General features: G+C 40.4%; 1 protein-coding gene across 1 annotated transcript in view; it reads left to right on the forward strand.

Moving 5' to 3' along the window:
* The first annotated feature begins 5,105 nt into the window (after nt 1–5,105).
* The window catches only part of LOC123378999, a 255,936-nt gene continuing 234,498 nt past the window's right edge, over nt 5,106–26,543 (forward strand). The window contains exon 1 of the transcript XR_006582845.1: nt 5,106–5,159. The gene's annotated coding sequence lies outside the window, so the exon portion shown is untranslated. The remainder of the gene's footprint in view (nt 5,160–26,543) is intronic.

Raw genomic sequence — 26,543 nt, forward strand, 5'->3', positions numbered from 1 at the left:
TCATAGTCAGATTTGTGAGTGTTTAGCAAGATCTGTGGCATTTTGTGGTGTTTCTATGCGATGCATACAGCAAGCAAACCAATTAGGTAAATTAGCACTTATTTTTAAGTCTCAGTCCCATGAGAAAACAACCTGGAAACAAACACCATTCAAATTCACAGCGGAGGGATTTTTGGTAGCTGATATACCCTGAGACATCAGAGGCTTGGCCTCTAGGACATTGATTATTATGGAATAGGTTCATTCAGGCCAGAAAATGTTTAAGTGGGACTAACATTTTTAAAACTATACAATAGAAGCCCTTTGATCTAGTTATTTTGAGGGGGGGGGTGTGAAAATTTAAAATTGTGTTTTCTTTACATATTTTACTTCCTTTGAAATTTTATTGAAAACAGTCTGGGGTGTGTGTGTCAAAGCTGTATTCATTGTTGTCTCTTGCCTCTGGGCAAGCGTATATGGGGTTCATCTACCCAACAGTATGAGATTTCTTCTTATTCTTGAAGGATTCTTCCTCAGAATGTAGACGTTATTGTAACATGCGATGATTCAGTTGTTTAGGACACAGTTCACTCCCTGACTGCTCTCAATATGGGTGCATTGTGCTTGCTTTGGGTCCCAGCCAAGTCTGAGCCACGTCTGTCTGCATGGGCTGGCCGGCTGTGCTCCGACTCTGGTCAGCACTAGCTGTTATTCTCCTAGTCATCTTTTTATCTTCCTGGGTAATCTTGGGCTTAATTTGGTTCCTGCCTTTAATACTCCCATCTGGCTTCTTTCTTTCTCTCTGTCTTTTTAAAACATCTGTCTGAAACTTACATAGTCATCCTCATGACGAGTTGGTTTTTTAGAGTAAGGTTTCTCTTCTTGTGTGGAACTGGAGTCTGTGATAACTACTTATATAGAAACTTATATACAAGTTTCTGTGACTTGTAGATGCTGCGAGAATGTTCAGGTCATTTTCTTCTTTGGTCTCTCTGGTTGGTACCGGTTCAAAGAAGTTACTCAGGGAACAGAGTTTGTCATTAGACCACTCCCCCACCTCAAAAAAAATCTCTGTCTCCAAAGAGAGTATCACTGTGTAGGCACTGATCAAACTGATACGGATAAAATTAAGATGTATTATATAAGTGAACTGTTCTATTACTTTTCTGGAGAAAGTTTATCTTTTTGAATCTGTGATTTTGTTGTTAAGCATCACCTCTTGATTTTTTTATCATTCATCTTGGGTACATTTATTGAAAGATTAATTTAAGAGATCACAATTCCAGGTAACAGCATTTGCCTTTAGCTTACTTGGTTTTAATACCAGTGGCTAAATTGATCAGTCTTAATGCTATCAACCTCAATACTTGCTTTAAAACATAATGGTAAATAAAAGAGGCTTGTGGAACTTTGTGATGTGGGGAATGTGTTCTTTATTTTTTTGATTTTCTGGTGTTTTTTTTAAATTTTATTTTTAATTTTTTAAAATTTACATCCAAATTAGCATATAGTGCAACAATGATTTCAGGAGTAGATTCCTTAGTGCCCCTTACCCATTTAGCCCATCCCCCCTTCCACAACCCCTCCCGTAACCCTCAGTTTGTTCTCCATATTTATGAGTCTCTTCTCTTTTGTCTCTCTCCCTGTTTTTATATTATTTTTATTTCCCTTCTGTTCATCTGTTTTGTCTCTTAAAGTCCTATGAGTGAAGTCATATGTCTTTTGTCTTTCTCTGACTAATTTCACTTAGCATAATACCCTCCAGTTCCATCTACGTAGTTGCAAATGGCAAGATTTCATTCTTTTTGATTGTCAACTAATACTCCATTGTATATATCTATACCACATCTCCTTTATCCATTCATCAGTCGATGGACATTTGGGCTCTTTCCATACTTTGGCTATAGTTGATAGTGCTGCTATAAACATGGATGTGCATGCGTCCCTTCGAAACAGCACACCTGTATCCCGTGGATAAATGCCTAGTAGTGCAATTGCTGGGTCATAGGGTAGTTCTCTTTTTAGTTTCTTGAGGAACCTCCATACTGTTTTCCAGAGTGGCTGCACCAGCTTTCATTGCCACCAACAATGCAAAAGAGATCCTCTTTCTCCGCATCCCCGCCAACATCTGTTGTTGTCTGAGTTGTTAATGTTAGTCATTCTGAGAGGTGTAAGGTGGTATCTCATGGTAGTTTTGATTTGTATTTCCCTGATGATGAGTGATGTTGAGCCTTTTTTCATGTGTTGGTTGGCCATCTGGATGTCTTCTTTGGAGAAGTGTCTATTCATATCTTTTGCCCATTTCTTCACTGGATTATTTGTTTTTTGGGTGTGGAGTTTGATAAGTTCTTTATAGATTTTGGATACTAACCCTTTATCTGACATGTCATTTGCAAATATCTTCTCCCATTCTGTCGGTTGCCTTTTAGTTTTGCTGATTGTTTCCTTTGCTGTGCAGAGGCTTTTTATTTTGATGAGGTCCCAGTAGTTCATTTTTGCTTTTGTTTCCCTTGCCTCCGGAGACATGTTGAATAAGAAGTATCTGCGACCAAGATCAAAGAGGGTTTTGCCTGCTTTCTCCTCGAGGATTTTGATGGTTTCCTATGTTACCTTGAGGTCTTTCATCCATTTTGAGTTTCTTATTGTGAATGGTGTAAGAAAGTGGTCCAGGTTCATTCTTCTGCATGTCACTGTCCAGTTTTCCCAGCACCACTTGCTGAAGAGACTGTCTTTATTCCATTGGATAGTCTTTCCTGCTTTGTCAAAGATTAATTGGCCATACGTTTGTGGGTCTATTTATGGGTTCTCTATTCTGTTCCATGGATCTGAGTGTCTGTTTTTGTGCCAGTACCATACTGTCTTGATGGTTACAACTTTGTAGTATAGCTTGAAGTCTGGGATTGTGATGCCTCCTGCTTTGGTTTTCTTTTTCAGGATTGCTTTGGCTATTCGGGGTCTTTTCTGGTTCCATACAAATTTTAGGATTATTTGTTCTAGCTCTGTGAAGAATGCTGGTGCTATTTTGATAGGGATTGCATTGAATATGTATATTGCTTTGGGTAGTATTGACATTTTAACAATAATTGTTCTTCCTATCTAGGAGCATGGAATCTTTTTCCATTTTTTTGTGTCTTCTTCAATTTCTTTCCTAAGCTTTCTATAGTTTTCAGCGTATAGATTTTTTACCTCTTTGGTTAGATTTATTCTAGGTATTTTATGTTTTTTTGTGCAACTATAAGTGGGATTGATTCCTTGATTTCTGTTTCTGTTACTTCATTGTTGGTTTATAGGGGGAATGTGTACTTTACATTGATTGTGTTGTTGGTTACTCTACTATATGCATTCATCAAAACTCATCACATTGTACACCTAAAAACTGGTGAAACTTGTTGTATATAAATACCTCAATAAAAGTTATTAAAAAATTTTTTTTTTCAATGTTTATTTATTTTTGGGACAGAGACAGAGCATGAACGGGGCAGGGGCAGAGAGAGAGGGAGACACAGAATCGGAAACAGGCTCCAGGCTCTGAGCCATCAGCCCAGAGCCTGACGCGGGGCTCGAACTCACAGACCGCGAGATCGTGACCTGGCTGAAGTCGGACGCTTAACCGACTGCGCCACCCAGGCGCCCCAAAAGTTATTAAAGAGAAGTGCAGTATAAGTAAACATTATTCAAATCTGAGATTTTCCTATAGCATATTAACATTGTTTTCCTTTAGGTCACCCCAAATTGTCTTCTTCCTTTTGTTCCTTAGATATTGTCTTAGTTTAGGCTGCCAAAACAGAGTATCACAGACTAAGAGGCTTATAAAAAAGACAAAAATTGGTGCCAAGAAGTTGGGGCACTGCTGTAACAAATATCTAAAGATGTGGAAGCAGCTTTGGAGCTGGATGCTGGGTGGAATTTGAGGCACATGCTGAAAAGGGCTAACATGGACACAGATGACCTTTAAAAATGATTCTGCTGAGGGTTCAAAAAGAAAGGGGAGAGCTGTAGAGAAAGGCCTCAGTCTTCTTAGACAATCCCTAAGTAATCCTGACTGGCATGGTGGCAGGAATGTGGACGGTAAAGATCTGCTGAGGTGTTAGATGGAAGTGAGGAACAGGGTATTAGACAGTCGAGGAAAGACCATCCTTATTATTGTGTGGCAAAGAATTTGGCTGAATTGTGTTAATCTTCTGGTGTTTTGTGTAAGGTAGAATTTGCAAGTGGTGAAAGTGGATAATTTCTGAGCAAAGTGTTGAACGGATGGCTTGACTCCTGACTTCGTCTAGTAAAATTCTAGAAGAGAGAAATGACTTAAAGATGAAAAAATTAAGCAAGACGAAAACAGAACTTAAAAGATTTGAAAATTATCAGCTTATCCATATTGCAAAAAATGAGAACACTAAGGGTGTGACCAAGTGACCATTTGATAAGGAAGTTTTTTTTTTTTTTAACGTTTATTTATTTTTGAGACAGAGAGAGACAGAGCATGAACGGGGGGAGGGTCAGAGAGAGAGGGAGACACAGAATCTGAAACAGGCTCCAGGCTCTGAGCTGTCAGCACAGAGCCCGATATGGGGCTCAAACTCACGGACCGCGAGATCACGACCTGAGGTGAAGTTGGACACTTAACTGACTGAGCCACCCAGGTGCCCCGATAAGGAAGTTAGTATGGATCAGCCATCTCAGCAGAAGCCAGGAGCTGTTCTCCAAGTCAGTGGAAAAATGACCCTGAAGTCATTGGGAGATAATCAGGACTGCCACTCCCATCACAGGCCCAGAGTGCAAAGACAAGGGATTGGGGCTGGGGAGGGGAGCAGGGCTGGGCAGCATAATTTTAAAGGAGGGGCCCCTGGCACATGCAAGAACTCATTGTGTGCTGAGATTTACATGGAGGCAGTCTGATCTGTGCCAAGGCTCTGCCCCACCACACATACTGCATCCAGGGTCAGGTCTGCATCTGGCTGACAGGACAGTGAGCATGACTTTCATGAATGGACACTTAGGGAGGGGTGGCTGGTGTCCAATTCTGCACACTGACTGTTATTTATTAGTATTGTTGAAGTTGTATAAGATTATTTAAAATTTTGAAAAGTATAACATAATTAGAAATACTTATTATTTTATTCCACATTTTGCAGGAAACTTCAACTTCTCTGCATCAATTCAGCATCAGAGAATTCAATTTAAAGGTAAAACTAACATCATGATAGATGATATTTGTGTATTCTTAGTTCTTTATTGAGTTTGACTAATCCATAGACCTTTCATTGAAAACCTGCTCATGCTGGTGGTTGGAATCCAATTTGCAGTAAGTTGTTTGTTTATTGCCAAGGTTAACAGTTTCTAAGCTACTGAGAGATAAGGAAAGAATTTGTAGTCAATAAATTACTATTCTCCCCATTTTGAATACCATAATTCTGGTTTTCTACATTTCATTTATTAGCTCTGTGGGTGCTGTTGCCTGCTATCCTATAACTAGATTACTGTTCACTGTGGCCAACACCAAATATACTTACCATAGCATAGCACAGAAGTTTTTAGGGTTTTCTTTTTAATACTGAAATTTGGAGTGTTGAGCACTCATTTACTGCCCAGAGATAAGGAAAAGTAGAAACCATAGTGGTCAAGTGCATTTTTGGTATCAGATCATATTTCAGTTTCTGGCTGTGTAACCCAGGCCACATTATTTAACATATATGAGCTCAATTTGTTAATCTTTAAAGTGGTGGTAATAATACTTTCTATCTCATAGAATTTTGGTAATAATTCAATAAGATAGGAGATAAAGGTGTTTAATAGAGCATCTAGTACGTGGTAAGCACTCAAAAAGCTAGCTCCTGTTTTTGTCATTGATGGCGATATTTGTTGCATTGTAGCCATCAGCATCCATTCTTTCTCTTTTGGTAGCACTACCCCAATTTCCATTTTATGAAAGACCTGTCTGCTATTGTGGGCAGTCTTGCTGGGATTGTAATTTAAGGTAATTTAACCTTCCCTAGCTAAGAGGTTAGTGTGTGTCCTAAAATAGTTTACTCTCTCTCTTCTGAAATCTTGATGCCTGAAGATTCAGGAACAGAGATTAAACTAACTAATGCCTGTAACAGATTCATTCTGTGGCAGCTTTGATGAGGTGGGAAAACTCAGGCTCTGTTCTCTACCAGTCTTGAGCCTGGTTCTTTAGGCCTTTGGTTCTCTGAGGCACACCACATTTTTGCATTGAATTATCATTTGTTAAAATTACTCAGAGTAGGGTTTTTTTTTTTACAATCAAATAATGCAAAATAATATGAATATACATATGAATATATATGAATAATATAAATATGATTAGGACCAATTTTTCAAGGCTAGAAAACTGTGGTGGGGTGTGGTATGCATTATTTTTTGGACCTGCTATCCTACCTACTATCAGGATCAGTGAGCAGCAACTATTTAGAGAACTTCCATTGTGGTAAGATCCTCACTCTTCTTCACTACTGTAACGTAGTAGAAGACCCCAGGCTCTATAAACATTTGCCAAAATAATGGCAGAGTAGTCTCAGCCTGCCTTCTCTGTTTACATCATTTTGGAGTTACAATGGTGTTTTAATTCTTTTATGGGAAGTAGACCTTTATCATATACAGCTTCTTCAGAGTATAGAGTTAAGTGTTATGCTAGTACTTTAAGAGTATTGTTCAACTAATCCTTACAGTGATTTTCATTTGCATTTTAGATTAGTAAACTGTCAGAGAATTTAGGAAAACTGCCTAAGGTCACACACTTAGTAAGAGACAGAGCCAGTATTTGAACCCAGCTCTACCTGATTTGCAAAGGATGTATTTTTCAGTAGACTTTGGAAACCTCTAAAATATCGCCTGTATTTCATACCCTTTTTGATAGGAAAGGATAGAATAAAATAGAGAAGACATATTTTGGAATGATGCTGGGAGTGTCTGACCACACCAACCCCCCCCACCCCCCAGGTGTAAAGTTCCTCTTAAAAATGTAACAGACACCACCTACTCCCCCTCAGGTATCCCCGAGGAATTGGACAAAAGGCCTAACTAAAAATAAGTAGTAGACCATAAAACCTATGACCCACAAGGAACAGTTTGGCCATAGGCCACCCCTCATACAATGGAAACGAGCCAATCAGGAATGGACAATCCAGCACCTAAAGTTGTCCAGCCATTAAGGGTAGAACCTGTGAAGGAACAAGGAGGAAGGGAAGAGGGGGGATGATCAGAACCTTATAAAACAAGGACCCCTTGTCTGTAGTCCTCTGGCATTTACTTTCAAGTGTCCCCCCTCTGTAAAGAGAGATTTCCTACTATTCTTTCTTTTTTTTAAAAAAAATTTTTTTTTTCAACGTTTATTTATTTTTGGGACAGAGAGAGACAGAGCATGAATGGGGGAGGGGCAGAGGGAGACACAGAATCGGAAACAGGCTCCAGGCTCTGAGCCATCAGCCCAGAGCCTGACTTGGGGCTCGAACTCACGGACCGCGAGATCGTGACCTGGCTGAAGTTGGATGCTTAACCGACTGCGCCACCCAGGCGCCCCTATTCTTTCTAATCTTATACTCTTAACAAACTTTTGCCTGCTGCTTATTTAGTGTCCACCTCTTCATTCTTTGAAGTGGTGAGACAACGAATCTTGGGTATTGTGGTAAAAAATCCTGCAACACTTTGGTTCCTTGTTCTTTTCATTCACAAAATAGTCAGGCATCCTATTTTTGTGCATTTCCCCTAGAGTGATACAAAGAATGGTGTTATGGTTATTAAGTAATGAAACTGACATCTAAACAAGCATGTTCAAGCTTGCATGTCTACACTAGTGTTGTCCCTTTCAAAGTGTTGATCTTGTAAAGATGTGCTTTCTGTTACTCAGCATATTGTCTACAGGGCTGAGTCCCATTCTCTGGAATGCCTGTAATGCAGAAACTTTTTTGTTTTTTGAGAAAGTATTTGACTTTAAAGCAGCCAAAGGCATTTGTAGGCCAATTCAGTTAAGAAGATGGATAATCATGTTACGAAGGGCCATTGTCAATGAAAAATGAGATATGAGTGTAAGTGTTGAGACTGGTACATTGTGGCTTTTTAACTGTTCTGAAGACTGCTCTCCAGGTGGCATCCCTAGACACTTTTGTTTCATCCAACAAATGTTAGGACATGTGTCAATCACTGAATGTATGGTGACCAAAAAGACAGGCATGAGTCTGGTTCTTATGGAACTCTCAACCTTGCAGTGAACACAGATAGAACAAACTGGGTTTTTATTACATTTGTGAGACATGCAGTAGTGTGTAGAAGGCATCCAGGCTGGGATAAGTGCTGTGTCTTAGAGGAATCAGAAGTCTTTCCTGAGTAAATTGCCAAGTGATAGGTGAAGAGAGCATGAAGGTAGAGCAGGATTTCTCAGCCTCTGCACTACTGACATTTGAACCGGGTAATTCTTTGGTTTGGAGCTGTCCTGTGCATTAGAGGATATTTAGTACCATCTGAGATTTCTACCAGCTAAGTGCCAGTGGTACCTTCTCTAGCTGTGACAACCATCATTGTCTTCAGACATTGCTAAATGTTCCCTGGGGGACAAAATCACCTGAGTTAGAGCCACTGGTGAAGGTGAAAAAGGAATGGTATGTGCAAGGCCTCAAGATGGGAAGGAGGGAGGGAAGCATTCTGAAAGCATTGATAGAATGCTAGTGAATTACTGGGGAGATAGGCATAATGTTAGAATAGTTTGTAGTCTCCCATAACGAAGTCAGTCATCCCTGGCCTAGTTTAAAAATAGTTTTGTTTCCTATTAGTTGTATCTATACTTAGTCTCTGCCCTCATCTTCCTTCTCTTCTTTCTTTCCTACTCCCGTATTCCTTCTGCGCACTGCCCTCCCCCCCCCTCCCCACCAGGTTTTGTAGAAGCTACTAGGCTTTTTGTCACCTAAGCCAGGTCAGTCACCTAATGCTTGGTCATTCTGAACTCATACACTGAATATCCAGGTAAATTTCTCTGTAGTAGCCTCCTCCTCAACTGGTTGGTGATCTTCTCATATTAAACTGAGCATGATTTGGATTAATTACAATTAAAACAAGAGCATAGTAATAACCTGCCAAAAATTCCTTTAGTGAGAGGAAGGGATATAAGCCAGAGGTCATAACAAGAAGCAAGGACTGTCCTATGCCTTGCAAGATGTTTATTTTAGCAGCATCCTTGGTCTCTACCATCTCGATGCCAATGGGACTAGGGTATATGCAAATTTAACACAAACGAAACAACTTGTTGTTGTTGAGTGGGGAAAATGGCCACCTTTGGAAGACTTTCTGGTTACAGTGAGGGAAACAGAAGGAAGCAGGCAACCAGGGTGTGGTGGGAAGCATGTAAATTATAGGTTGGAGCTGCTCCTCAGGGCACATAGGAGGGGCTGGGTAGTCAGAGCCTTCAGGCATTGCTTTTATTGGCAGTTTTGTCAGCTGACCTAAGTGAGCAGTATATAAATATGGTCATTATCACTATGTCCATGTGGTGAAAAAAGTTAGAAAACAGTGCTAGATAACCATACTTGCTAGAATACTGTATAAAGCAGTATCAATCTATCATGAGTAAGTGGTCTGTAAAAGGTTTGCAATACGGGGCCATAATTTAGCAGCTCTTCTCAAATACAGTTATTCATATTTGAAGTACTGTCCATATTGGTGACAATTTCGTTGGTTGCTGTCATGGCCATAGCAGTGCTTTTGGCAAACTGCCTTTGATGTGGTCCATTGGTCTTCGTTGTTGGAAACCACTTTAGCACTCTCAGCTGCATGGCATCATTCCTTTCCATGGAAAAATCATCTACTGTAGCTTTCTTTCTTCCTACAGGGGCTGAATATAAGCCTCTGTCACTTCATTTTTGTTCTGTGAGCCCCACAGGCTGCGAATGTCCCTGTTTGAAGCCTGTTGTCCTCACCAGACTGTAAAGTGGGAACACTGCACCTGTTTTGTTCACATAACATCCCCCACTGCCCAAGAGGCATCTACTAGGCTCTTTGTAAGTATTTGTTATGATAGTAATTGATTTGGGAAAGAGGAGGAACCTAAGGGGAAAAGACTCCATAAAGGGTAAGCAGGGGGATGAGAGGAATTTGTTTGTTTGTTTGTTTATTTGTTTATTTTTGCTGGTCATAGGATAGATTTGGGGTCCTTTTTACTTACCCCTTAAAAGTTTGGTTGACTTCAGCTCATATCTGGCTTAAAATTTTCTTCTTAATTAATTCGTTAATTACTGAAGAAGTACTCTACCACATTGTGAGAACATGAAATTCATGGCCTGATATCTCACATCAATATATTCATACCTGGCTCGCTTTAAGAAAGACTGGGTCACCTCAGAAAAGGTAAGGAACTTTCTTTGCTTCAGTCAGCCTGAGCTGTTAAGGAGCTGAACTTCTTAGGGTGAAAGTTGTCCCCCACCCTGCATGAGGTGGGACTGGGGATAGGGGGCTGGCGGGTTCTTTCTGCTCTGCCCAAGTCACCTTAATCCCTTAACTGGTTTTCTTCTCATCATCTCTCACTGTCTTTCCACTCTCCACTTCAAAACATGCCCGAGTCAACAGAAAATCTTGGGGTGGCATTCTGAAAACAATACTAAAAAATCAGGCCAGGCCAATACTGAAAAACAAGTTACCTTTAGCAGTAGCAATTTCGCATTTTGTGGACGTGAAAGGTTAACTTAGAAGTCATGGCTGTGAACTCAGAAGCTTTCCCACTGGAATGAATGTAGGTTGTATTGAGGAGAATGTTTTTCTAAATCATAAAAGCACATGCCACTGGTGGTTAGTGAATCATTCCCAGTTAAGATGCATGAACAAAACCCTCTACGTTGAGTGTAGCAGGATTTCAATTTAATTCAACAACTACTTGTTGAGTAAGACCTGCATTTCTTTTTGCCCTGCCCTGTATGTAGGAATTGCTTTTTATTATGTGTTGAGGTAGTGTGAGGAGTAAAGAAATTGTTTTTGACAAACATCACTGTTTGGAAATTGAACCTACTTGACCTAAGTATGTTTGGCTATTTTCTGAGAGTTCAGTGAGGTTGGAATATGAAACAAATATAACTCAAAATATTTTGCCAACTCTCGCATCCATGTATATTTTCTGTACCTTTTTAATTTCCCCTAAATAAGATTTTAAACCATTTGTAGGGAGGAGACTGGGTTTAACAAGTGTTCCCAAGCACATATTATAGTCTAAGTACCTTAAAGACTCAGTAAATATTGACTGACTGAGGGGATGTGTATACTCCAGGGGCTGCATCCTCAGTGGTTGAGATTTTCCATAGAAACAAAACCAGTGTTGAAGCATAGTTCCTTTTGGTTGGGATGGTTTACTGAAAAGTTACAGCCAAATGACACTGATTAGCCGCCAGACTAATTGCTCTCTACCACCAACCTTGTTTCATAGGCAAACTGTGCCCCAGGGTAAAATAACAGGCATGCTGAGGCAAAGTTTCCAACATGTGCTCCTAAACCTTCCCCCCTTGAATTGGGAAAGTGACCTTTTGGCAAACAAATGTTCTTTCACCTTCACTGTTTAGAAGTTGTTAACACTGGGCGGGCTGCATGATTGATGCAGGAACTTTCCTCTCTTCTGCAAGTAGGCTCTACTTTTTACCCCTCAGAGCTGTGAGGTTTTTATATTGTTTTCCCTTGATAAGGTGGCTGGGCTACCCATAAATTTGTATTTTTTAATGACCTGGTGGCTGCTGAAAGAGTGTTATTCTGCTTTGTAGGCTTTTTGGCTTTTCTTCTACAGCTTACATTGCTGAAAAAGTTCACCTTTTGTGAATGTGTCCTTTTATTTGTAATCTGCTTGAAATAATTTTTTTTTTAAGCTGGATTTCTTGCTTCTGCTTTAGTTTGATTATCTCAGGCAAATGAGAATATCTTTTTTAAGTCTTTTAAGGAGAACAGATCTTTTAAAGTCACTACTTTCAATAACCTTCAGTTTTCCAAGTGGAGGATGGAAAAGATGGAAAGCTGAGTACCGATTTTCTTTAGTATTTTTTGATTTGGGGGCATGACGGTGGAGTGAGGATGGATACTTCCTCAAAGCCCATATTGCACATACTGACAAAGGGAGAGGTTGAGGGTATTCTAGGCGAGTGATGAAGAGTAAAGATTCCAGGATGAAGTATATGACCTTGGGCAAATTACCTACCCCATCTGTGCCTCAGTTTCCTTGCCATTAAAATGGAAATAATACTAACACTTACTTTGTAACATTGTTATGAAGAGTAAATGGGTTGATACACACAAAGTGCTTAGGCTAGAGTGCATGGTACTTTGTTGGTGCTACCTGAATGTTAGCTGTTAGAGGGTTCCCAACAATCATACAATCCTAACAGCTTTTTAAATTTTTTTATTTTTTCAACGTTTTTTTTTAATTTATTTTTGGGACAGAGAGAGACAGAGCATGAACGGGGGAGGGGCAGAGAGAGAGGGAGACACAGAATCGGAAACAGGCTCCAGGCTCTGAGCCATCAGCCCAGAGCCTGACGCGGGGCTCGAACTCACGGACCGCGAGATCGTGACCTGGCTGAAGTCGGACGCTTAACCGACTGCGCTATCCAGGCGCCCCTAAAATTTTTTATTTTTAAACAAATTTATTTGATGTCAGAACTGAACCTAAGCTGGGGTGCCTGGGTGGCTCAGTCAGTTAAGCATCCGACTTCGACTCAGGTCATGATCTCATGATTCGTGAGTTCTAGCCTTGCGATGGGCTCTGAGCTGACAGCTCAGAGCCTAGAGCCTGCTTTGGATTCTGCGTCTCTGTCTTTCTCTGTCCCTCCCCTACTCATACTCTGATTCTCTCTCTCTGTCTCTCTCTCTCTCGAAAATAAACATTTAAAAAAAAAAACCACTGAACCTAAACTGATACGAGACTAATTTTATCTTCATTTATGCCATTTAATGTGAATATTTGTAAGTTTTGCTGTGGAAGTATTAATATGTTTGATGTGGAATGCTGCCCAGTCTATAGGATGGGTTACATACATATGGTGTAGGCACCATTACATTTACAAAATCAGAAAATTTCTGAATTCTGAAACACATCTCATCCCAAGGATTTCAGATAAAGTACTGGATGTATGCTGAGATAAGACAGTATATTGGCAAAAATACTGCTGTTTGATCTGTCCTGCTGCTTCTTGGTTTTATCTCTTGGCATTTTCTTATAGGAATTAAAATAGAAATTTCTCAGGCTACTCACTCATTTATTAAATATTTATTGAATACCTACTATATGTCACACAGTCATGGTTCCTTCCTTTCAGGAGCTGATTGGCCAGTGGCAGTTGTACCTTATCAATGGCCTACTATGTGCAAAGTCCCAATCTAGGCATGTTACTAACATGGTGTTTGATTTTGCAGAATAGTCAGTTCTTATAAATGAAGGAATGGAGATTCAGAGATGCTAACTAACCTGCTCAAATCTGCAGAATGCTTGAGCTGGGACTTAAACCCTGGTCTGAATGGCTCCAGGGCCTCTGTTCTCATTGTGGGGCCTAATGGCTCTTAAAGAGGGTCTTTAGATTTTAATCTGTTTGTCACAGGCCCTGTGTTGTATTGGCCTTGCTAACAGGAAAGGCCCTGCCCTGGAGTGGGCTCACTGGTGGCCGTTCCCTTTTACCTTCCTAGAAGGGTTGTATCACTGTGTGCAGGAGATATATGAGCAGCCATTGGGCAAGTCCTATAAGTTGCAAATGAAATTAGTGCAGTGGGGTGTACATGAAATGTTGGAAAAGTGCAAAGTGACTTTTGTTTAAAAAATCTTTTTTAACATTTTTTTAATGCTTATTTATTTTTGAGAGAGCAGGGGAGCATGACCTGGGAAGGGGCAGAGAGAGAGGGAGAAGATAGAATTCCAAGCAGGCTTTGTGCTATCAGCATAGATCCTGATGTTGGACTTGAGTCCAAGAACCTTGAGATCATGACCTGAGCCAAAATGGACAGTCAGATGCCTAACCTACTGAGCAACCCAGGGGCCCTTAAAAAGCTCTTTGTAACATTTAAATAGAAATAAAATTTGTATACAATAAAAATCAAAGATCTTAAATGCCTGATTCGATGAATTTTGACAAGAATTAGGCACTACATACTTACCACCCTTACCACCTTCCTGTCAAACCTCATCCCATAGGCACCATTTTTCTCAGTTCTCTCTCCATAGTTTATTTAGTTTTGCTGGTTCTTGAGTGTCATAAAAATGGAATCAAACAGGATGCACTGTTCTTTGTCTGGCTTTTTTTGTACAGTGCACTGTTTTTGAGATGTATCCTCGCTGTTATGTTTATTAGTAATTCATTCTTTATTATTCTGTGTAGTATTATATTATCAGAATGCACCACAATTTATTATTCCATTCCTTTATTGTTGGACTTTGAGGATGCTTCCAGTTTGGAGCTATTGAATAGAGCTGCTCTAAACATTATTGCACAAGTCTTTTGTGGACAAAATTTTTCATGTCTCTCAAGTAAATACCTAGGATTGGAATTGCTAAGTCATGAGCTATGTTTAGTTTAAAAAGAAACTGCCAAATAGTTTTTTAAAATTGTTGTATATATTTCACATCGTGAATATCTGAGAGTTCTAGTTGTTCCGCATCCTTGACATCAGCTGTTGGTTTTAGCTATTCCAGTGGGTGTGAATTGGTAGATCGCTGTGGTTTTAATTTGTACTTATTTGATAATTACTGGTGTTAGGTATATTAGTATGGGCTTATTGGCCTTAGTATATTTTCTTTTGTAAACTGACCGTTGAAAGCTTTGTTAATTTTTTTAAATTGGGTTGTCTATTATTGATTGTGGAAGTTCTTCATAGGTGAATCTTGCTCAACTTACAAGGAGGTTACATACCAATAAACCATTGAAAATGCATTTAATACACCTGACCTACTGAACATCATAGTTTAGCCCAGCCTGCTTTAAATGTGCTCAGAACACTTACTTAGCCTACAGTTGGGCAAAATCATCTAACACAAGCCTATTTTATAATAGAGTATTGGCCAGCTTATGTAATTTATTGAATATTGTACTGAAAGTAAAAAACAGAATGGTTGTATGGGTACGGAATGGTTGTAAGCAGATGAGTTGTTTACCCTCGTGATGGAATGGCTGACCAGAGTTGTGGCTTGTTGCTGTTGTCCAGCATCATGAAAGAGTATCGTATCACATATTGCTAGCCTGGGAAAAGATCAAAATTCAAAATTAGGAGTATGGTTTCTACTGAATGGATATTGCTTTTGCACCGTGGTAAGGTCAGAAAAATCTTTACGTCAAACCATCATAAATTGGGAACTATCTGTGTTGAGACATAAGGATCTTCTTTCTCAGGTGTATAGCATGTATAGCAAATATTTTTTTCCCCACTGTGTGGAAAACTACAAAGTCAGTTCATTAAAAGTAAAATTTCTTCAGGAGAGGAGTTCTGGTATCTGCCTCGTGCTAATTATAGTATTTGTTATAATGTCTTCCTCTTTCAAAAATGGCTATGTTTGCAATTGACAAGAGGAGGGACATTTACAGAATGAAGTTTACATTGCTTGTGGCCCCCAAATTATTCCCCTTATAGACACTCCTCTGAAGTTATAATTGGAACATGTGATTCACTCACCAAAAATTTATTTTACCCAGTTTAGGATCATACTTATTTAATTAGGGGAAGTAAAAATTACTGAGCAAATTAAAACAACAAAAACTGAAGACTATTTTTTTTCCCCAGAAAGGAACTTTTAGAATGATGTAATTGTTTAAAAGTTTTCTTTTTAATTTTAAAAGTAAAACACATTTCATGCAAAGTAAGTTGGCAAATATTTTAAAGAGCACTGAAAGTTAAAATGGATAGTTAATTTAAAAAGCAAATAAAAAAACCCCACAGATTTCTGACTTTTAGGATTAATGCCTATTTTACTTTAGTTAGACAAGCCATGCTGTATTTGTTTCTGAAGAGAAATGTGTTAACAATGCCAGAGATATCACTAGAATTGGCTCCTACCTATATAGCCAAACAATATCCTTTAAAAGCCTGAGAAGTAGAACTGGGCTTGTTAATATCCACCATCAGCACGGCTGGATGGACCTTCCTGTCTGAATTCTCAGCTAATTCAAGAGGATCAAATAACTTAAGGCCACAATTAGGGGAGGGAAACAGGAGTTTCAGCCAGTTTTATCCTCTCAAGGATAAACTACCTGTAACCATAAAGTATTTTTTTTCCCATTCAGAAAGTAGTAAAGTTGGACAGCTATTCTGAGCTTTCTCTTCCATCCTTTGGGTTTAGTCTCTTCAGGGACAGGGCACATAATGGTGGGTTTCTGCCCAGGTTGGTTTCACAGCTCCTTAGCCATATTCCTGTATGTATTTGAGTGGCTTCTTCTTAATTCATGCATCATTACTTCTTGTCTGGACTGAGCTATATCACCTCAGAATTCATTTGTTGAACCCTAACCACTTGCACCTCAGAATGTGACTGTCCTTGGAAATAGGGTTTTTCAAGAAGTATTTAAGTTAAAATGAGATCATTAAGGTGGGCCCTCATAACTGGAGTTCTTACTAGAAGAGGAGTTTTGAACACAGATAGGTGCAGAGAGAGAAAGAGAACTATGTGAAGACACAAGGAGAAGATGTCACATATAAGCCAAAGAGAGAGGCCTAAGATGAGACCAACTCTGCTAACACCTTGATCTCAAACTTCTAGCTACCAGGACTGTGAGGAAATACATTTCTGTTGTTTAAACCATTCCATCTGTGGTTCTTTGTTATGGCAGCCCTAACCAACAAAATCAAGCCTTTAATGGATCATCACTCCAGCACTGTAAATATTAAGTTTATTAGGTTGTGGCAGAGACTGGGCTAAATGGTAGCACATATATTACTCAAAGGCTCAGCACAGTTACAATAGTCACTTCTCTTTTTTATCTTATTTAGTATTTTTTGAATAAAATAATTGTAGTTTATTTGATAGCTTTAAAATATGACATAAATTTGAACTAATATATATCTCCTGAATTCTACCTGATTTTTTGATTTTTAATGTTTGTTTATTTTTGAGAGTGAGTGAGGGAGGGAGGGGCAGAAAGAGAGGGGGACAGAGGATCTAAGGGAGGCTCTGTGCTGACAGCAGACAGCTCACTATGGGGCTCAAACCCATGAACTGTGAGATTAGGACTAAGCTGAGGTCAGATGCTTAACCAAGTGAGCCACCCAGGTGCTCCTACCTGATTTTCTCCAAAATAGGCTGTCATATAAAATGTTTCAAATATATATATTGTTGAACTTTTAGAATGAAAGGAAAAATGTCTTCCTTTAGATATTTAGCAGAGAGGGGGAGACACAGAGTCTGAAGCAGGCTCCAGGCTCTGAGCTGTCAGCACAGAACCTGACATGGGGCTCAAACTCACGGACTGTGAGATCATGACCTGAGCCGAAGTCGGACGTTCAACAGACTGAGCCACCCAGGTGCCCCATTAATTACAATAATCTTTACACATGAGTTTTATTTGATAAAATTTTTTGAGAAAATTATTGATTTTCTAAACATTTAGCAACTCACAAAAAATGTACACAACCCCCCCCCCCCACACTCACACATGCATACTTTTTTCTTATATATTAGTGTCAATACCAGGGCAAAAGGAAATCTTTCAAGATATGAGTACCTACTCTCAGAAGTGGTGGTATATTTTTCATTCCTTGTTAGCATTCTGAATGGCTTGCTTTCAAGAGAGAGCTTTTGATCCTTCAAAAAGATACAGGCCTTTCCACTGCTCTCCATCTGGACTCCATCACTGCAGGGAGAGGCAGGGACCACTCCTGGGGACTGACACTTGGTCCCTTTTTTTTTTCTTTCTTGCCCCTTGTTTCCTGAAGTCTCTAGTTTATTAATGTGAAATTGAAGGAGGTCATTTTCCAAAGGGCAATACAAGCTTGCTGGTCCCGGTTCTTCAAACATACATGGAAGCTTCCTCTACTCAGAAAATTAGTCCTCCTTCAGGAAATCCATTAGAGTTAGTAAGCTGTAAGGGAAAAATACCTCTTACCCACTGACACCTCTAAGCTTATTGGTAATCACATTTCTCCTCCTGATACTAAGCAGGAGGTATGTGGTGTGTGAACTCAGGTACTTGAGGTAGGAAGGGCAGGCCTGAGCAGCAGGAAGATGCTAGAGACTACAGAAGGCTGTGGGGAAAGAAAAAGAGCCCTGAGAACTGGAAGGGAGTATTAAAAAAGGAACAGCAGGCTAGACTTATGCTGCATCAAGTATCATTCTGGGCTCTTGTTGTTGCCGAAATGGGGACAGAGTTCCTCCATTCCCTGCCTCAGCCCTCCTTTCAACACACTCATTACTTAGTTATGCGTGCAGGGCTAGCCTGAGTTACAGCACTAAGATAGATGAACGTTGCCCTCCTCAAGCCTCATATTTTATCCTTCACCCCTATTTCTTGCCCAGGCCTATAATCTCCTCAGTCCAGAATCTATTGCTTATTCTTTAACTGGCCAAGGTCAGGGCTTCCACTGATACCCCACATCAGGCATGTGTTCCCTCTTCTAGAAATGCTTAGCACATCTTCTTCACCCCTTCATCTATTTCTCCTTCAGCGTCAACACAAATGTCTCTCGCAAGGGAGGCCTGTCTCAGCCCTTGAATGTGGTTAGGCTTATGTATTAACATATCTCCTGGCAGTATAAACCTATACTTCCCAGTGCTTACCTCAGTTGGCAGTGGTCCATTTATTTGAACGAATGTTGACTAACGTCTGCATCCTATGCTGCACTGCAAACTGCTCGAGGGGGTTTGCATCTGTCTTTCTCACCACTGTGTCCTCAGGCCAAGTACGATGTCTAGCATGAAGTAAACTCTTGATAAATATGAAGAGTTAACTAATGAATAAATGAGGGCCACTTGAAGCCTACCTGTGCTTCCTCTGCTTGATATCCAAAGAATAAAGCCATCTTTTCACCTTCTCATGAGACCAGGAGGTGAACATGAACTGGAGTAATTCAGAGGATGAGTCTAGGCAGTGTCAGAGCTCTGGCCCGGGTGGCTCCTATGCCCGTGCATCTTGGGAACATTTGATATGGACAGGTGTAGCATGGGTGGTGGAGTGCACTGGGGCTGGTTCTCTATAGGAGGTGCTTGCTGGTGGTTATGGAGAACAGAGTCATGATCTATGGGTTTATAAGATCCTTCTAGGGGAACAGAATTCATTAGAGGCAATTTGGTTCTTTCCCTTATAATTTCAACTGTTGCTTTCTCTCACAGGGGAAGACTATAATAACAAAAGCCTTATTAGGGCTGGGTTTTGCAGTTGTTGACAGATAGTACAAATTTGCATTTTCTCTGGATTTTGCACAGTGCTGTCGTATTCATTGTATGGATGTAGCTCAAAGCCTTTAATAGAATGACTTAGTTCTCATTTTGGTGGTTAGTAAAAATAGAAAAACAAAGTCTCACTTAGTTTTGTAGTCTATTGTGGAATTTTGATGATTTGTTTGAAATAAAGCTCATTTTTTTCACAACCATAAAACAATTGCCAAACCTCACTATGATGTATCAGATACATGAATTACAATGATGAGAACTGCTTACATCTCTGTTATCTACAAAACTTCTGTCTGTGAGCATTAAAAGGTACCAGTGAGTTTTAGAAACACTTGCAGTTATTTGGAATGTCCTTTCCATTTTCTGAGATTGGAAGCTAGACTGTTGAGTGTTGAGTGACAGTTTGTAAAGATGTGAACTGAATGGTGCACAGTCTGCTTATCTAATGTGCAGGGAGCAAAAATATAATTACATAACTGAGAACTAGAGACCTTATCTCCTGTTTGAATTGGATCTCATTCCACCAAAGATGTGAGCTTCATAGTCAATCTTACTACTTCATATTTAAAAGAGGCCCTCTAGGTCAGTGGAAATGCACTGGGAAAGGCATTAGAAGACCAGTTCCAGGGGCACCTGGGTGGCTCAGTCGCTTGAGTATCTGACTTCGGCTCAGTTCATAATCTTATGGTTCCTGAGTTCGGACCCCGCATCAGGCTTGCTGTTGTCAGCCTGTCAGCACAGAGCCTGCTTCAGATCCTCTGCCCTGCTCTCACTATCCCCTCCCCCACTTGCACTCTCCCCAAAATAAATAAATATTAAAAAAAAAGGACCATTTGCTACTCTGCCACTTCCTAATTATGTGACACTGGCCAAGACATTTAATCCCTGATGTCTCACTTCCATCTGTAAAATGGAAATTGTAATAGCTGTCCTAACCTACCTCATAGGGCTTATGGTTATGACCAAATAAGACAATGTAGGTCAATTGCAAAGGATTGTGCAAATGTAAGATATAATTTCATGACATCATGTTATTTTCTGTTTTCATTTTTACATATGTAGTCCTATTTCCCCAACCTATTCTAAGGTTTAAAAAATTTGCCATACTAGGGGCATCTGGGTGGCTCAGTTGGTTAAGTGACCGACTTCAGCTCAGGCATGATCTCACAGTTCGTGGGTTTGAGCCCCATGTTGGGCTCTGTGCTGACAGCTCAGAGCCTGGAGCCTGCCTCAGATTCTATGTCTCCCTCTCTCTCTGCCCCTCTCTCACTAGCACTCTGTCTCTCTCCCCCTCTCTCTGTCAAAAATAAATAAACATGAATTTTTTTTTTAATTTGCTGTACTTACTAGTCACAGTTCAGTTAGACAAACAGGACCACTAGGAGATATAATATATGAGACTTGTCATTACAGGCATTTAACTTGTCACGGTTATAGTAGCTGGTTAAGCAGTAGTCTTTGTGTTGGATGCTGGAGCCCAAAGTCTCCAAGGTGGGCAGTCTAGGAGGGAAGATGGATATAGAGTGGAGAAAAGCAAGGACAAACAGGAAGCTTTAAGCGTATACTGGGGCTCATGTCAGTTCTTCATGTCTCCAGCTATGATGTGTATGTCATGTAGGAAAAGTGGTGTCTCTCATCATGGAGTCCAGAAAGTGGATATGATGAACGATAATTTAGGGGGAGGTGGAGCAGTTGGAAGCCCACCTGCTGCCACATGCTAATGCGTTGATGCCAGCTGGTCGAAGATAATGTACAAGAGCTACAAAAGCATCTGCTTCTATCTTTCAAAAGTGAAAATCATTGTGGCTGCTGCTTCTGTTCCATGCTCTGAATCTTGTGCCGCTATGTCTCTCATGGGGGTGGGGGACGATATGTCTCTCATGGTACATGCTTTTTATCATGTACATGAAATATACGGGCAGGGTCAGCTATAACATGTGTGGGGCAGTACAAACTGAAAATGTGCAGCCCCCTGTTCAAAAGAGCAAGAAAACTGATTTTTCCTTTCTTTCAAAGTCTTTTTTTGGTTATGTCATGGTGTTCATTATTTGCAATTTAATGCTGCATTCCCTAACTTATGAGATGCTCACTGGGTGTATACAGACTTCACAGGCACCCTGGGCCCTGTCCCATGACTTGGCATTCAGAGAGTGTATGCCTGCTTCCAAGCCTCCTTGTCCCATGCCCTGGACCCCACCAGGGGTAGCAGTAGTCTATATGGGAAGGTATTCCCAGGGAGGCAGGGAGGCAGTAAGAGGTGATAACACATGTGAACCAAGGCTCCAAGGCTCTAGAACATGTTTCACTTTCCCAGTGGACTTCACTTATAAAACACAAATTCAAAGATAAAACTAGTAAGAATTTCAACATGAAGCCTTAAACCCCAGCATCAATTCTCCTTCTGAACACATGTCTCTTTGTATTTGCACTGTTTGCATGTTCATCAAGCTTGTCCTGCTTACAGGAAAGGCAGTTCTGGGGAGTGTAGTTTAGCCTAGCCAAGGAGATATATTACAAATCCACTGCACCATTTACTCTGCCTACTTCCAGTACTTTTTTCCCAAAGAGCTATCATTATGTATTGAAACAAGATAGAAGGCTATAAACCTAGCCTTGTTATTTTTCTGACAGTCTGCCAGACACATGCACATACCTCACTATGGCACTGCCACCAGTATTTCTCAACTCCTATTTCCCCAAGGACCACAACTTTTGATGTAACATTTTTGAAGACATACGACTGCTCACCTATGGCAGTCTTTTATGATTGAGAGATCTAAATTTTATAGTTGGGTTCCATAGGCTAATGAGGATATTTATATAATTCAATTTTCTAGCTCAACAATGTAGTCTTTGAGATTTTTCAGATGAGATGTTGGAAGGTGCATGCTCACCACCTTGTTGGGAGTCCTATATGAGCCCCTCCATTCTGAACCTACTTCAAGCCCCTGAGTGCTTTCTACCTGGGCTATTTCTCAAGGTTATATTTGCAGAGAGCAACTTGAAGAGAAGAGGCAGTGTCTCCCTCTGGGGCGAATAGTAGGCATGCTATAAGTAGTGGATTCCTCCTTAGTGTTTGTCTTCATTTTCTAGGGCTGCCACAACAAGGTACCACAGCCTGGATGGGTTAAACAGAAATTTATTTTATCACAGTCCTGGAAGCTAGAAGTTCAAGATCCAGCTTTCAGAAGGGTTGTTCTCCTTAGAAGCCTCTCTTTTTGGCTTGTAGATGGCCATCTTTTCCTGGTATCTTCACATCGTGTTCCCTGTGTCCAAAAGCATGCATATCTGTGTCCTAATCTCCTTTTCTTCTCTAAAGGCTCTAGTCAGATTAGCTCACCAACAACCCATGGGCCTCAGTTTAATTTACTTATCTCTTTAAAGATCTTCTCTTCAAATACAGTCACAGTAACAATCTGAAATGACAAGCGAACTTAGAATTCATAACCTAGTCCAGGTGCCCTGTTCTGCGTATTAGATGAATGCAGTATTTGTCATCAGTCAGTCCTCTGTGGGCCCTTCATGTCAAAGGAAGGTTGGCTCTTGCTGTGACAGAGGCTGCCTAAGCAGACTGTTGGCAACATTTTCTTACAAGGTCCTATGTCAACATCACTAAGGTGACTATGTATCTCCAAGGGCGTGCATGGCTACTCCTGGAGGACATCTGGGTTGTGAGCTAGATGGAACTACTTTGCTGAGAGGCCTCTGCCCTTCATAGTTAGGGGGTGGTGTAAAACCTTTTGCCAGGAAGGCTTGTAGAGAAGGCATTCTGAGCTCACAATTTAATCCTGTCCCTCATCCCCTCTTAAGGGCTGAATTGTATCCCCACTTAGTGTTGTGTGTTGAATTCCTAACTCCCAGTACCTCAGAATGTAACTGAATTTAGAGACAGGGTCTTCAAAGAGGTCATTATGTTAAAATAAAGTCACTGGGGTAAGCTCTAATTCCATATGATTTGTGTTCTTTTAAGAAGAAATATGAACACAGACAGGTACGGAGGGAAGACCACACGAAGACACAGGGAAAAGATAGCATGTACAAGCCAAAGAGAGAGGCCTCAGAAGAACACTCTTTTAGGGGTGCTTGAGTGGCTGAGTCGGTTAAACATCCGACTTTGTTTCAGGTCAGAATCTCACAGTTTGTGGGTTTGAGCCCCGTATTGGGCTCTGCTGACAGCTTGGAGCCTGGAGCCTGCTTCAGATTCTGTGTTTCCCTCACTCTGTGCCCCTCCCCAGTCATGCTCTTTCTCTCTCAACAATAAACAAACATTACAAAAAAATTAAAAAAAAAAATAAAATTGTAACCCCCACATACCCTTCTCAGCATCTTCTCACCCTTTTATTTCTACCTTTTAATAAATAAATAAATAAATAAATAAATAAATAAATAAATAATTTTTTAAAAAAGAGAAAGAGTGTCCTGCTAACACCTTGATCTTGAATTTCTAGCCCCTAATATTGTGAGAAAATAAATTTTTGTTGTTGAAGCCATTCATTCTGTGGTACTTTGTTATAGCAGCACTAGCTGACTAATACATCCCCCATTCACATATATATATCCAAACACATAAAATGATAAATAAAAATAGAACAGGGATAAACTGAAAATATTTAACCATGTCTTAAAATTAGCCATCTCTTTAACATCCCAGTGGATGAGATTTGCAAAATAGTCTGAGGGACTAAAGCCATGTGTCTGCTGAACGTCAAGTTGGGTAGCAGGGAAGCCATGAATATATTTAAAGTGGTAACAGAATAAAAGTGCCTCTTACAACTTGCCCAGGCAGGACCAGAGCCACCTCAGTGCTTGAAACCAGGGTGAAAGTCATTCACCCACTCGTGAATGGAGACTGCTAATGGAAGCTGTTCCCAGGTATTGATTTGTGCTAATTACTGCATGTGCAGTGAGTGGGCGATGTAAGGATATGGACACCATCTTGTGATTAGCAATTAAGCCAAAATGTTCTGATTAAATCTATGAGATCTCTAATGTCTTTGAGGGACAAGAACTTCATTCAAAGCCTTAAGTCCTCAAGTTTCCTAGTTGTAGACTAGGAGGTCTGAGGAGCTGGGTGGAGGCCAATGCAAAACTGCTCTAGAGGAGGAAGAGAGGGGGGAGAGAGAGAGAGACAGAGAGTTTTTATTTTTTAAAACATTTTATTTATTTTTGAGAGACAGAGACAGCGTGAGTGGGGAAGGAGTAGAGAGAGACACACACAGAGTCTGAAGCAGGCTCCAGGCTCTGAGCTGTCAGCATGGAGCCCAATGCAGGAGTCGAACCCATGAACCGCGAGATCATGACCTGAGCCCAAGTTAGACTTTGGCTTAACCGAAGCCACCCAGGAGCTCCAAGACAGAGTTTTTACCTTTCACTGAAGGTGAGTCTACAAACCAAAATTCCAAAGCATATAAAGAAAGCTAATCCTAAGCTAACAGCCTCCACATTCAAGAACTGAAAGAAAGATTCACTTAGGTCCTTTGCTGCCTCACAGTGGGTTTTTTTGCACGCTAGTCTACCACTCACAATATCAACCTTGTATTCTGATAGCAAGGTGAGACCTGAAGGGGACTGCTTAAAGAGTGTCTCCCATTAGCCATCAGCTACTTACTGTTCTTGCAGGGAAAAGCATCTTGTAAGACCTTATTTACAACTTATCTGTAGCATGCCTTTCAGGATGTTACTGTAGATACACAAAGAATCATTTCCTTGAAGGTACATTTGATGAGAGAAACCTTCTGACTCTGATTCTGTGGTTTTACTGCCTGAACATTAACCAGATGTATAAGATAACAGAAATAGACTGCACTAATTAGTAGAAGTGCTATACTGGTGTTAACAGCTTTGTCTGGGCCAACTGATATAGGGAGACAACTTCCTATAGCTGACCAACTACTGCGTAGCTTAACTAAGGTGGCAGGGTAGGAGTGTTATCCATGCTATTGGATTGAAAGGAATGATGTGACTTCTCAGTTGTTGTGATTGGCCACAAGACTGACAAAGTGGGAAGCAGTCCCGACCACCTCAATAAAGAGCTGGTTGTTGAATGTGTGCTTACCACCATTGCCTGCTTTAATGCTACCCACCTGTTAACTGAGTCTCTGAAGGAAGATATTTGACCAAGATTCTAAATCACCATTCCATCACCAGTCATTGTTTCTTTTTCCCACGAGGCATGTACACAAAATGCTTTCCAGGTGCAATTTCTATACAGTGAGTTTTGTTCCAAGAGAGCTTTGTTCCCAGAAAATTCTAGGACCTGTTACACTGGGGTTCTAGGCAGGACCACATGTGGGTTGAGAGGATTCTTTTTGCCTCTGTTTAAAAAAAATTTTTTTTATTAGTTTTCTTTTATTTTTGAGAGGCAGAGAGAGACAGAGCATGAGTGGGGAGGGGCAGAGAGAGAGAGGGAGACACAGATTCCGAAGCAGGCTCCAGGCTCTGAGCTGTCAGCACAGAGCCCGATGTGGGGCCTGAACTCAGGAACTCAGGAACAGTGAGATCATGACCTGAGCTGAAGTCAGACACTCAACCTACTGAGCCACCCAGGTGTCCCTCTTTTTGCCTCTCTTGACTAAGGTCTCTCCTTGGCCCATCTCATCTAGGTTCACTACTTATCTTAGCCCTGTGGACCTTACCTTTTTCAGGAAGAGGAAGTGTAGAAAAGTGAGTTCACATAGAAAATTTCCCCATAAGGCCTAAAATAGAGGTGGATTAAGTGCTCTACTATATGATAATGAAGGGTTTTTTTTTTGTTAAGTTTTTAATTTTAATTCCAGTATTGTTAGCATACAGTGTTATATAGTTTCAGGAGTACAGTACAGTGATTCAGCAATTCCATACATTACCTGGTGCTCATCATGAGGTAAGTGCCCTCCTTAATCTCCATCACCTATTTTACCCATTGGCCCACCCACCTCCCCTCTGATAACCATCAGTTTGTTCTCGATAGGTAAGAGTCTGTTTCTTGATTTGTCTTTCTCTTTTTATAATAAAAATTTTAATGAAAAATTGACGTCAAAATTTTTACCTTCGCAAGATAGAAAAATATCATCTAAAAATTTATGAACATGTGTGTCTCTTCAAGTACAGACTATAATTTATTTTCAAAGCAGCCTGACCTTTTGGTTTGGGCAAAGCAACTTGAGTTAGCCCTTTTATTCAGACAAATACCTTTTTTCCTAATTTTTGGTGCAAAACCCAAATGCCTTCATATAACCGAAAACAGATACTTCAG

The sequence above is a fragment of the Felis catus genome, chromosome A1 (genome assembly GCF_018350175.1).
Source record: "Felis catus isolate Fca126 chromosome A1, F.catus_Fca126_mat1.0, whole genome shotgun sequence".
Classification (NCBI taxonomy): Eukaryota; Metazoa; Chordata; class Mammalia; order Carnivora; family Felidae; genus Felis; species Felis catus.